General features: G+C 52.5%; 1 pseudogene; it reads right to left on the bottom strand.

Annotated features, from left to right (window-relative positions):
• Window positions 1-275: 275 nt before the first annotated feature.
• Window positions 276-9,933, bottom strand: LOC144121420 (uncharacterized; annotated as a pseudogene).
• Between the last annotated feature and the right edge of the window lie 476 nt (window positions 9,934-10,409).

Below are 10,409 nucleotides of genomic sequence, written 5' to 3'. Positions count from 1 at the left end.
CCCCCCCTTTATGCTGCCCTCTGTTCTATTGCAATACTTTCATGCGTAGTCTGGGTTACAGGGTGGTTGCTCCATGTCTCTAAGATGCGTTTCCGCTAAGCCATATACCATTAATTCCTCCTGCCCTAACTGTTCTTCTATTTCCTCTCATTTCAGTCTATTCCTGCCACCTTGCATGTTGATGAAACCTGTATCTAAATTAACTTGGCCCTGGCGCTTGTGTCTATTTCTTCTCCTATGGTTCCATCGTACCTTTGATCTTGGTTCTTCCTTCTCTAGACTGGTTCCCTCAGAGCTCTGGGTTCCCCCAAAAAAGCTGTTGCCTGGTGACCTATCCTATACTACCAACCCTCTTGCCAGTGGCACCACCGTAGTGAGTGCCATCCTGTGCAAAAGGGTGGTAGCTGACATCGTACACTTCCCTATTAATTTCCATTACTCCGTATCCTAGTCGTTGACTCATTACCCTAATTACACGGTTAACCACAGCAACCCTCCTTTCCGTTTCGCTAGACTGCCTCTGGACCTCTGGGATTGTGCATATGGTCACATGCACACTCTCAGAGGCCTCTCTAAGCCTACGCATCCCCACTTCTAACTGCTTCTCGAGATTCTGGCTCCTCCCCTTCAGCACACCGTTGAGACCAGCATGGATAACGACAAGGTGTTCGTCATCCGTGTGGTCCCCTTCCACCTCCTGGGCTTTGGCCATTGCATCTACCATGCACTTCCCTGACTGGGCCTCTACCTGCACCCGCCTGTCCGCCGCTCAGTTTCGTCAAAACGCCTTCATCAACCCTTACTACTGTTAGCGGACCTTCCGATGCGCGGCGAGCGCGCGCAGCGGAAAAAGCGCAGTTGTCCGGCAACCCTGGGCGAGCAGGCGGCTAGCAACCCCGGGGAGGAAGACAGGAGACGCAAGATGGACGCTGGACCGTACGCACCCGTGTAATCGCTCTAAACGTAACCTTGTTAATAAACAGTTTGAAAAAGTAATAAGGCATCCTGCCGTTAATTCGCGCCCCAACACAAAGATAGCCTACAAATCAGAAGTGGGATTACCGCCTCCGAAAGCCTGGAGCAACGGGAAAAAGGCAACCGCAACGACGCCGACTGCGTGAAGACGGCACCGGTGAGCCTCCTTCCAATACTCTGATTCCTCGAACTGAAGCGGTCAGCTAGCAGCAACCCCTACAGCATCGCCATGTCCCAAGACAGGGAAATAATCAAGTCGCTGACGACGCTCACCGAACAACTAGCCCACGTACAGCTGTTGGCAGCCCAAAACCAAGGCAACGCGCAAGTTACAGCAATGCCGGACTTGTCGGCATCCATTCCCGCCTTCTCGGGAACCGCCATTGCGGGGACCGGAGCGAGAGAGAGCGCAAGGGAGTGGATATCGAATGTCAAGATGGTGGCGGGGCAGGCCGGCTGGAGGGACGGTGTCGTTTTCGCTGTTGCAGCGTCGAAGCTCAGCGGCACTGCCTTGAAGTGGCACAGAGCAAGGGGGAAGCAGCTGGAGACCTGGGAGAAATGGGCGGAGGAGCTGCAGAAGGTCTTTCCCGACGACTAGAGCAACCCACTTGCCCTCTACGAAAGAATGCTCCGCCGTACGCAAGGTCCACGCGAGTCCGTTGTCGACTATTTTTTCGACAAGAGTTACCTCTGCACAAAGTGCGATGTCAAGGAGGACACTTCGCAATGGAAGAATTTGATCATTGCGGGCCTGCAGAATGCAAACCACGCTGCGATACTGCGGCTTAAAGCAGCAAGCTTCACTACATCCTTGGAGCTGCTTGAGGCGGCAAAAAGCCTCGAAGCAGGGGAGGAAGCCTACCTCAGCTCCCATGGAAGCCACCGGCCACCCAGCCAGGGCGGAAGCAAGCGTGTGTCGACCCCACCAGAAGGCGTGGAAACGAACCCGAAGCAGATCGCGCACGGTAGCGCTGAAAGGGCCGCAGAACCGAAATGTTACAGATGCCGGAAATACGGTCACGTTGTTAAAGACTGCCCGATGCCTGTTCACCGCACCAACAATGAAACCACAAAGCCGGGGGCTGGACAGCCATCACAATACGTGTCTGCGTCATCGAGTAGCGAGCTACCCAACATTAAGTACGTGAAGACTGCTGTGGTCAACCAGAAGAGCTATGATGCGCTCGTCGACACCGGAAGTTCAGTCTGCACGATCAAGGCATCCGACGCCATGGGTTGTTGCTCTTGCTTCGAAGAAGACAACCTGGAGTTGTATGGATTTGGCCAAAGCCCTGTCAAATGCCTTTCAAGATTCAGAACAACAATAGAGATAGATGGTGTAAAAGGCGAAAACGTCATGCTTCATGTCGTGCCGGACACAGCACAGCACTTCTCTGTAATCATTGGTCGCACGTGGACGGAGTTGCCTAACATCGCTTATGTCAAGGTAGACAACACCTTCAAGATCATGGACAAGAGAGACGATACATTCGGACATCTCGAACCCTTCACCCAAAACCAAGCCTTAAAAATCACTACAAAGAACGACGTAGCCCTCGAGCCACGTTCAGTGAACTTCATCATGGCAAGTGTAGACCTTGAAAGCGAGACTGACGTCCTGTACCAGCGAAAGGGTACGATGACTGGAAGCGTCTTTCATGTTGCCAACAAGCAGCTCAGTGTACCTGTGGCAAACACTTCCAACTGCGAGAAGGTTCTGAAGAAAGGGATGAGCCTTGGTCGAGTAGAAGAAGTAAATATAGACATGGCTAAGCTCAGTACAACAAGCGAAACAACGGAGGTGAAAACGGCAACTGCGGATCCGATTCACGAAAAGGATGTTGCAACAGGCAACGACGTGACGACGAAGGAACGACAAGACCTACTCAAACTCCTCAACCAACACCGCGAGTGCTTCGCAACGAATATTGAGGAGCTAGGCTGCACCAGCCTCATTGAAATGGACATTGTCCTGAAGGAAGGAAGTACGCCGGTTTCTTCTCGACCCTACCGAACAAGCAAAGAAGAGCGTGAAACTATACAGAAAATTGTCAGCGAGTGGAAGGACGCAGGAATTGTGACGGAGTCACGGTCACCTTACGCAAGCCCTGTACTTCTCGTGCGCAAGAAAAACGGCGAACCGAGACTTGTAGTCGATTATCGGAAGCTGAATGCACAGACAGTCAAGGACAAGTACCCCTTGCCACTAATTGATGACGCTGTCGAGCAGCTCGCAGGAAGCAAGCTCTTCACAACGCTTGACCTTGCGCACGGCTTTCTTCAGATCCCTTTGAAGGAATCTGCGAAAGAGAAGACCACCTTTGTGACCCCAGGCGGAACATGGAAGTTTGAAAGACTCATTTTTGGACTTTCGAATGGACCAACAGAGTTCCAGCGCCTTATGAACACAGCTCTGGGAAATCTCCGCAATACTATAGCAGTATGCTACTTGGATGACATCCTTGTACCTGCGAAAAATTTTGAAGAGATGCTAGAAAGGCTGACGAAAGTGTTCCGAGCTCTCCGCGACGCAGGACTGACTCTCAGACTTTCAAAGTGTAGATTCGCAGATCACCGAGTCGAGTACCTTGGCTTCGTCATCGGTGAAGGTGGCGTGAGACCGGGAACTGACAAAGTAAGGGCAATCGATGAGTTCTCAGTGCCGAAAGACCTTCATGAAGTCAAGAGGTTTCTCGGGCTCACCAGCTTCTTCAGACGCTTTGTCCCGCGTTACGCAGCGCTGAGCGAACCGCTGAGTCGGTTAACTCGAAAAGGCGAGGCATTTCACTGGGACCAGGATCAGGAGGACGCATTTCAGGCCCTGAAGAGCGCATTGACATCACATCCTGTGCTGCAGCTCTACAATCCGAAGGCGAGAACAGAGGTGCACACCGACGCCTGTGCTAACGGGTTGGCGGGCATTCTTCTGCAAGCGGACGAGAATGACGTCCTACACCCCGTCTACTACGTCAGCAAAAAGACCAGCCCAGTTGAGAGGTTCTACCATTCGAGTAAGTTGGAGCTGCTAGCAATAGTGTGGACCATCGAGAGATTGAGACCGTTCTTGATTGGAATCGAGTTCACCCTTGTGACTGACTGTCAGGCTCTCGTCTACCTGAATGCCACAAAGACGCAGCCTCGCTACAAAGGGCCGCTCGTTGTCACCGAAGTTAAACCAAACGACACGTATGGAGTCGCAGCACTGAAGGGGACACGAAGCAGGCACTACGCAACAACGGCTCACATCAGTTCGCTAAAAACATGGTCCACGTCGAACAAAGACGTTGAAGACTTTGAGGAGCCTTCGGACGAAAGCGAGGGCGCTTCTTTTTTTTTTTTTTCGAGAAGTGTGCCATGAGGCATAAGTTAAAAAAGGAAAGGGGGGAAGGAATGCACGGGATTGAAAGTTAAAAGAAGGAGTGAAGAACCGTTGCGCTGAGGTAGTCGCAGAGGTTGTTAATGAAACGGTTGTCCATTGTCCACTTCACGAAGTCACTTTCGCGGTTCCACCGCAGGCCCACCTCCCTGAGGAGCCGTTTTCTGATAGCAGCCGTCGCTGGGCACGTCCACAACAAGTGCCGCACATCACATATGTCCGGTGCAGCGCCACAGTGAGGGCACCTGTCAGGTAGTGGCAGATCTTTGGCACGCCACCGATGACGGACAGATGGTGTCAGAGCCGCCCCTGCCCGAATCCGGCGCACGGATACCTCCTCCTGCCGAGTAAGACTACGGGGGAGAGGGTGCGAACACGGAGGAATTAGAGCGCGTGTTCGCTGGCGCAGAACTTCGGAATCGGAAACGTGGGACAGGAACGGATCTGGGGGAAGAGGGGAAGGTGGCGGATCGTCTAATGTATGAAGATGAGTCATAGCATCCGCTTGAATGTTATGTGGATCCTGGGCATGGCCGCGAATCCAGTGTATGCGCATAGGACATGGATACTTTGCGCAGAGCACATGAATAGATTGTGAAATCTGGAACGTTCGTCGAACAGCCTTCAGCTGTTTAAGGGCGGCGCGGGAGTCGGTGTAAATGTGAACTGTATCGAATGTTGGAACGAGCGGAAGGGAAGCAATGGCATTGTAAATGGCTTGAAGTTCCAATGCCAGGGGAGTGCACGTATCCGCAGTATACGTCGCGCGAGAGTTGAGATGCGGATGAGATGGACTATACACAGCAGTAACTCCCCTCTCTGCAGAATGAGATGCATCCGTGTATAATATGCACCCTTCAGGCAGATACGCTGCTGATACCGACGGGGAAACAGTGGGGCGATTGTCAGTGAGCTGGCAATAGGACCACGGTGGAAGTGTCTTTAAACGATGAAGTTTGAGAGACTGTTTTCGAGCTCTATTTGCCACCCGTTGGTCGATGATCTCACTGAGTGTATTAAGTTGGGCGAACTCCTGTAGCACAGGTATGGGTGTTAAACGAGGCAGATAGGTTATGACGCGCATAGCCTCACGATTGATAGCTTCAAGGGAGTCCCACTGTCTGCGGGTGAGACGTTGAAATTGAGCCTGATATACTATCCGTGGCTGAAGGATAGAGCGCACAAGCTGGCGGGCCGTATGAGCACGTGCGCCACCAGAGCGCATAGCTATGCGACGAATCAGACCTAGAGTAGCGTGAGCCGATTTACGGGTGGCTGTCAGCCACGGGGTGCCAGTCCCAGATGTATGGAGGAGAAGACCAAGAATACGAACAGTTTCTACCTGAGGAATCAGAGAATTATGTACCGTAAAATTTAAAGGGGGAGCTTTCCGTAAGGCGGCTTTATTTCCAATTCGAATGAAACATGATTTAGTAGGAGAGAGTGTTAGACCCAGTGGTGGGAGGCGAGATGTCAATACATCCAGCGCGTGTTGAAGGAGCGACTGATGAATAGACGCATCTGGATGACAGCACCACAAGGTGATATCATCGGCATATGCAAGCACGCGGATAGAAGGGATGGTCTCTAGGGCTCGAACCAGAGGAATTAAAGCCACATTAAATAATGTGGGGGCGAGAACGGAGCCCTGTGGCACTCCTCTATTGGAAGTGAAATTACCAAAGGGCTTTCCGTGGACACGCACGCTGAAGGTTCGATTTGCTAAAAAGGCGTGAATGGAGAGCAGGAACCGGTGAGGGAGACCAAGAGTTTGAAGGGAGGCAAGAATGGCAGAGTGAAGGATGTTATCATATGCCTTTGTTATGTCTGTAGCGATTACGGTTCGTACAAGGTGACTCTGTGGAGAGTGGTCAAGCACGTCAGCAGCCAAAGTAGCAAGGCCGTCCTCCGTTCCAATATGTGGGCGGAAACCAATTTGGGAATCTGGGTAACAATCATGGGATTCCAGCCACCATGATAAGCGTGCGGCTAGAATGCTTTCATAAAGCTTGCAGATGGTAGGGGTAAGGGAAATTGGACGAAGGGCCGAGAGAGATACTGGAGGCTGACCTGACTTGGGGATTGGAACCACAATAGAATGCTTCCAGTCTCCCGGCATGACGCCAGAAAGCCACACTTCGTTAAAAGTATCAAGTAGGGTTTCCAAAGCCCTCCCTTCCAAGTTACGGAATAAGGAGTTAGGTATGCCGTCGTGCCCGGGAGTAGTAGTAGTTTTTAAACGGTCAATGGAGGCCAGCAGCTCTGCCATGGTGAGGTCAGAAGTAATACCATCGGGGGGCTCTGTTACCGATAAGTCAGGTGGAGACGTAGCGGTGCAGTCATGATTTGGAAAAATTGACGGGCCGCTTGTTGTGCAAATGTGTCCTCATCCACATTTAGCGCGAGGCGAATGCTCTCTGTGTAATCTGCAACCTGAGAAGGGCGCTCCATGGCGTGAAACACTCTCCAAAGATGTCGATTGCCCTGCGTAGAGGACAGGCGGGCACACCATGCAGCCCAGCGTTGCCTGCCTAGCCGCTTTGCATAGCGCCGCGCCCGTGCGGTAGCGCGGTGAAGAGTAGGAAGAGCCGAAGGGTCATCGGGGTGACGAGTAGCGTAAAGATCCGCCTGGCGACGAAGAGCCCACAGATTCAAGAGGTGTATGTCCGGGTTTGGGTCATCTTCATTTACAGTAGTGGTAATAGTGTGAGTAGCGAGAACATCAGATAGAGTAGACAATGCTGAAGAGGGGTTGAATGTAGATAAATGATTGTCTGCGCGTACAGCATCCCATGATGTTATTCGTACAGTGCGGCGTATTTTCCGTAGACGCGTAGGCGTGAGGGAGATAAAAATAGGGCTGTGATCGCTGCCCCAAGTATCAGAATCAACAGCCCAACGAGGGTTACCGGGGCCTAACCACCAAGTCAAATCAGGTGAATACGGGCCACCTCGTGGGCGGGTAGAAGTATTCGGGTGGTTTAAAAGTTGAAAGGAATGATCTGAAAAGCTCCCTTGGATGTGTGAACCCCTTGAGGAATCCGATGGGTAACCCCACGCAGTGTGTGCGCCGTTGAAGTCACCGCCAACTAGAATAGGGATACCCGAGTTGGTAGAACGTAGAAAACGAACCCATCCCAGATTGGGAGATGCGGAGCCAGGACGACTATAAAAAGAAACTAGAATAAGGGGTGTGCGTGCAGGTTTTACGAGAAGGGCGACAACCTCTTGACGTGTGTTGCACCACCGTGAAAGGTCGAGCGGTGTGTGCGGAACTGAACTGTGAATATAAATTGCAGATTTACCTGGGCTGAGGGAGGAGGCGGTGCAACGGCGATCAGGGATAGATGGTGAATGGTATGCGCAGAAACCTGAAAGGCGTGGGAGTGCATTATGCTCTTGCAGTAGGAACGCCCATGCCCTCAGCTTTCCGTCGCGAAGGCGGATGTTCACTTCAGAGGCCTTATTAGCGAAACCGCGACAGTTCCACTGCACCACCACCGATGATGATGCGCTATCCATGACGAGGCCGAAGAGCTTCCACGATGAGGGATGTCACCTGCTTCATCAGCGCTAATATCTTGTCCACTGTCGGGGTAGTCACGGCTAACAGGTGGTCGGCACCTGATTGTGGGCCAGTGCTTACCCTAGGTGATTCCTCTGATGATTGCTCCCGAGTTATGAGAATTCTTTGAGAGGATTGAGAACGACGCTGTTCCCGGCGCTGGGTGAGTTCGTCTAGTCGGCGGCGAGCTTCCGCGATTGCATTGTCTAAAGCTGTGTCTTCATCTGTAGTATCCACATGTGATGGATGCACTGGACGTTTGGGCGTACCATTTGATCCGGGAAGGTGAGCCGCTTGTGCATATGTACGCTGGCGAGGAGACATATGGTGAGCAGCAGGCTCAGATAAAGGAAGTTCAGGGAAGTCGTTGTCGTCACATGCGAGAGCTGCAAAGCGATTACTTGTAGGAACATCCATTTTTGCAGGCGACTTGTGAAACTTCTTCGCTTGCTTCTTCTTTGGACAAGCGGGGGAGCGAATGTCAAGGTCCGGCGATTTGCACAGGGCACAATGAGCTGTTGGTTCATTCATGTCGGCCACAGCTGCTGGATTAGGGCAGGTATTTTGCATATGTCCTTCTTTGTGGCAGTGATAGCAAAAAATACGACGAGGTCGGAAGGGCTGTGGTTTGACGATCGCACCGTAGTAGGTAAGGTACTTCGGGAGAGTCAACGGGCCTTGCAGGATGAGCAGGTATGAGCCCCGGCGACCCATAGGCCGTGCTTGCAGTACAACATGAGTTGAGCAGCGAATATTTGCCCGCACCTCCTCGGGAGGGCTCGTGCTGTCGACATGATAAACCATGCAGCGGAGTGTGTCAGGACCAGATGCAAAATATATTTGCACCGGGACATGCTTGCTGTCATCCAGGGGGATCCGCGTAACTGCGCAAAGTTTCTGGGCGTCCATCAAGGATGACAAGTTTACCGTGATGGTGTTCGATGGGCGATGGACGACAAACCCGCAGTAGTTCGAAGAGCCAAGGGCATGGTCAATTGTGGCTTGAACATTCCGGGCAGGGATGGCAGTCATATCAAAGCGCAATGTAGGCTTGAGGGCGCTTCTGATGCCAGAATGGCCGAATGTTAGCGGACCTTCCGATGCGCGGCGAGCGCGCGCAGCGGAAAAAGCGCAGTTGTCCTGCAACCCTGGGCGAGCAGGCGGCTAGCAACCCCGGGGAGGAAGACAGGAGACGCAAGATGGACGCTGGACCGTACGCACCCGTGTAATCGCTCTAAACGTAACCTTGTTAATAAACAGTTTGAAAAAGCAATAAGGCATCCTGCCGTTAATTCGCGCCCCAACACAAAGATAGCCTACACTACGCTCGAGTCACCGACTACCAGAACTCTTCTGCGCTCTAACCGCTCGCTTTCCAACTGCGACTGTTGTCCTCCGGATCGCGCTAGCTCTCTTTCCCGCCGCCGTACGCTACTGTCGTGCGTCACCGTGCCCGTTTTTACCTCTCCCTCTTCCCCACTCGAAGCCTGCTGCGCTGCAGCACAGTAGGATCGACGAACATCTTTTAGGTTTACCACGCTGTCCTCGTCCCCCACTTGACACTGCTCGGAACCGGGCTGACCTGCCGGCCGCGACTTGAGCGCTACTATCTGCTCTTATAGCTGGGCCCGCTTTTCCCGATATTCTTTCAGGTCGCCCACAATTGGCTCCAACAGGTCGGCCTTAGCCCCCTCCCTCTTAAGCAGTTCGGCGACCAGAGTTTCTAGCTTAATCCGTTTCTCTCGTTCTACCTTCAGGTCGCCTCTGAGTTCCTTTATCCAGCTGCCCATTCCCCTTCCAACGTCCGAACAGCCTCCTCAAAACGCTTACATAGCTTGCAGTCGAAGCTAGCTCCCTCTGCCTCGGCTAAGCTCCCGAATTCTGTCTCCTCTAAATAACACCAACGATCGCACTCCTGGCACTGCACTAGCTCCCCGCCCACGTTGGCTTTCCTAGCTTGCCGACCTATCGTCCGGCCAACTACGTAACGTAAAAGCTCGACAAAATTCCTGCACATAGACCTACGGCACACATACCTCCGCTAGCCTTCCTACCCCTAACACGGTTTAAAACTACCGCCCCTACAGCATGTAGAAGAGCAAATATTAAAAAGCACTTAGCTTCGGAGGAAGTCGCTGGAGCTCCGAAAAAGCGTCCTCCTCCGACGGCGTCACAAGCTTTGGATGGATGGATGGATGGATGGATGGATGGATGGATGGATGGATGGATGGATGGATGGATGGATGGATGGATGGACGGACGGACGGACGGACGGACGGACGGACGGACGGAAGGACGGACGGACGGACGGATGGATGGATGGACAGATAAGGCTGAACCCTTTAAATCGGGCGGTGGTTCAAGCTACCTAGCCATGACACAAGCAGCGCTGTCTACCACATGGATTTTGCACTACTATTGCGATTTACAGCCACCTTCGCTATATTCGGTATATTTCTTCGTTATATCGGTTAATAAACTTTACTAACGTGT

The sequence above is a fragment of the Amblyomma americanum genome, chromosome 1 (assembly GCF_052857255.1).
Source record: "Amblyomma americanum isolate KBUSLIRL-KWMA chromosome 1, ASM5285725v1, whole genome shotgun sequence".
Lineage (NCBI taxonomy): Eukaryota > Metazoa > Arthropoda > Arachnida > Ixodida > Ixodidae > Amblyomma > Amblyomma americanum.
The sequence above is the reverse complement of the archived record's forward strand: the minus strand, read 5'-3'. Positions and strand labels throughout refer to the sequence as shown.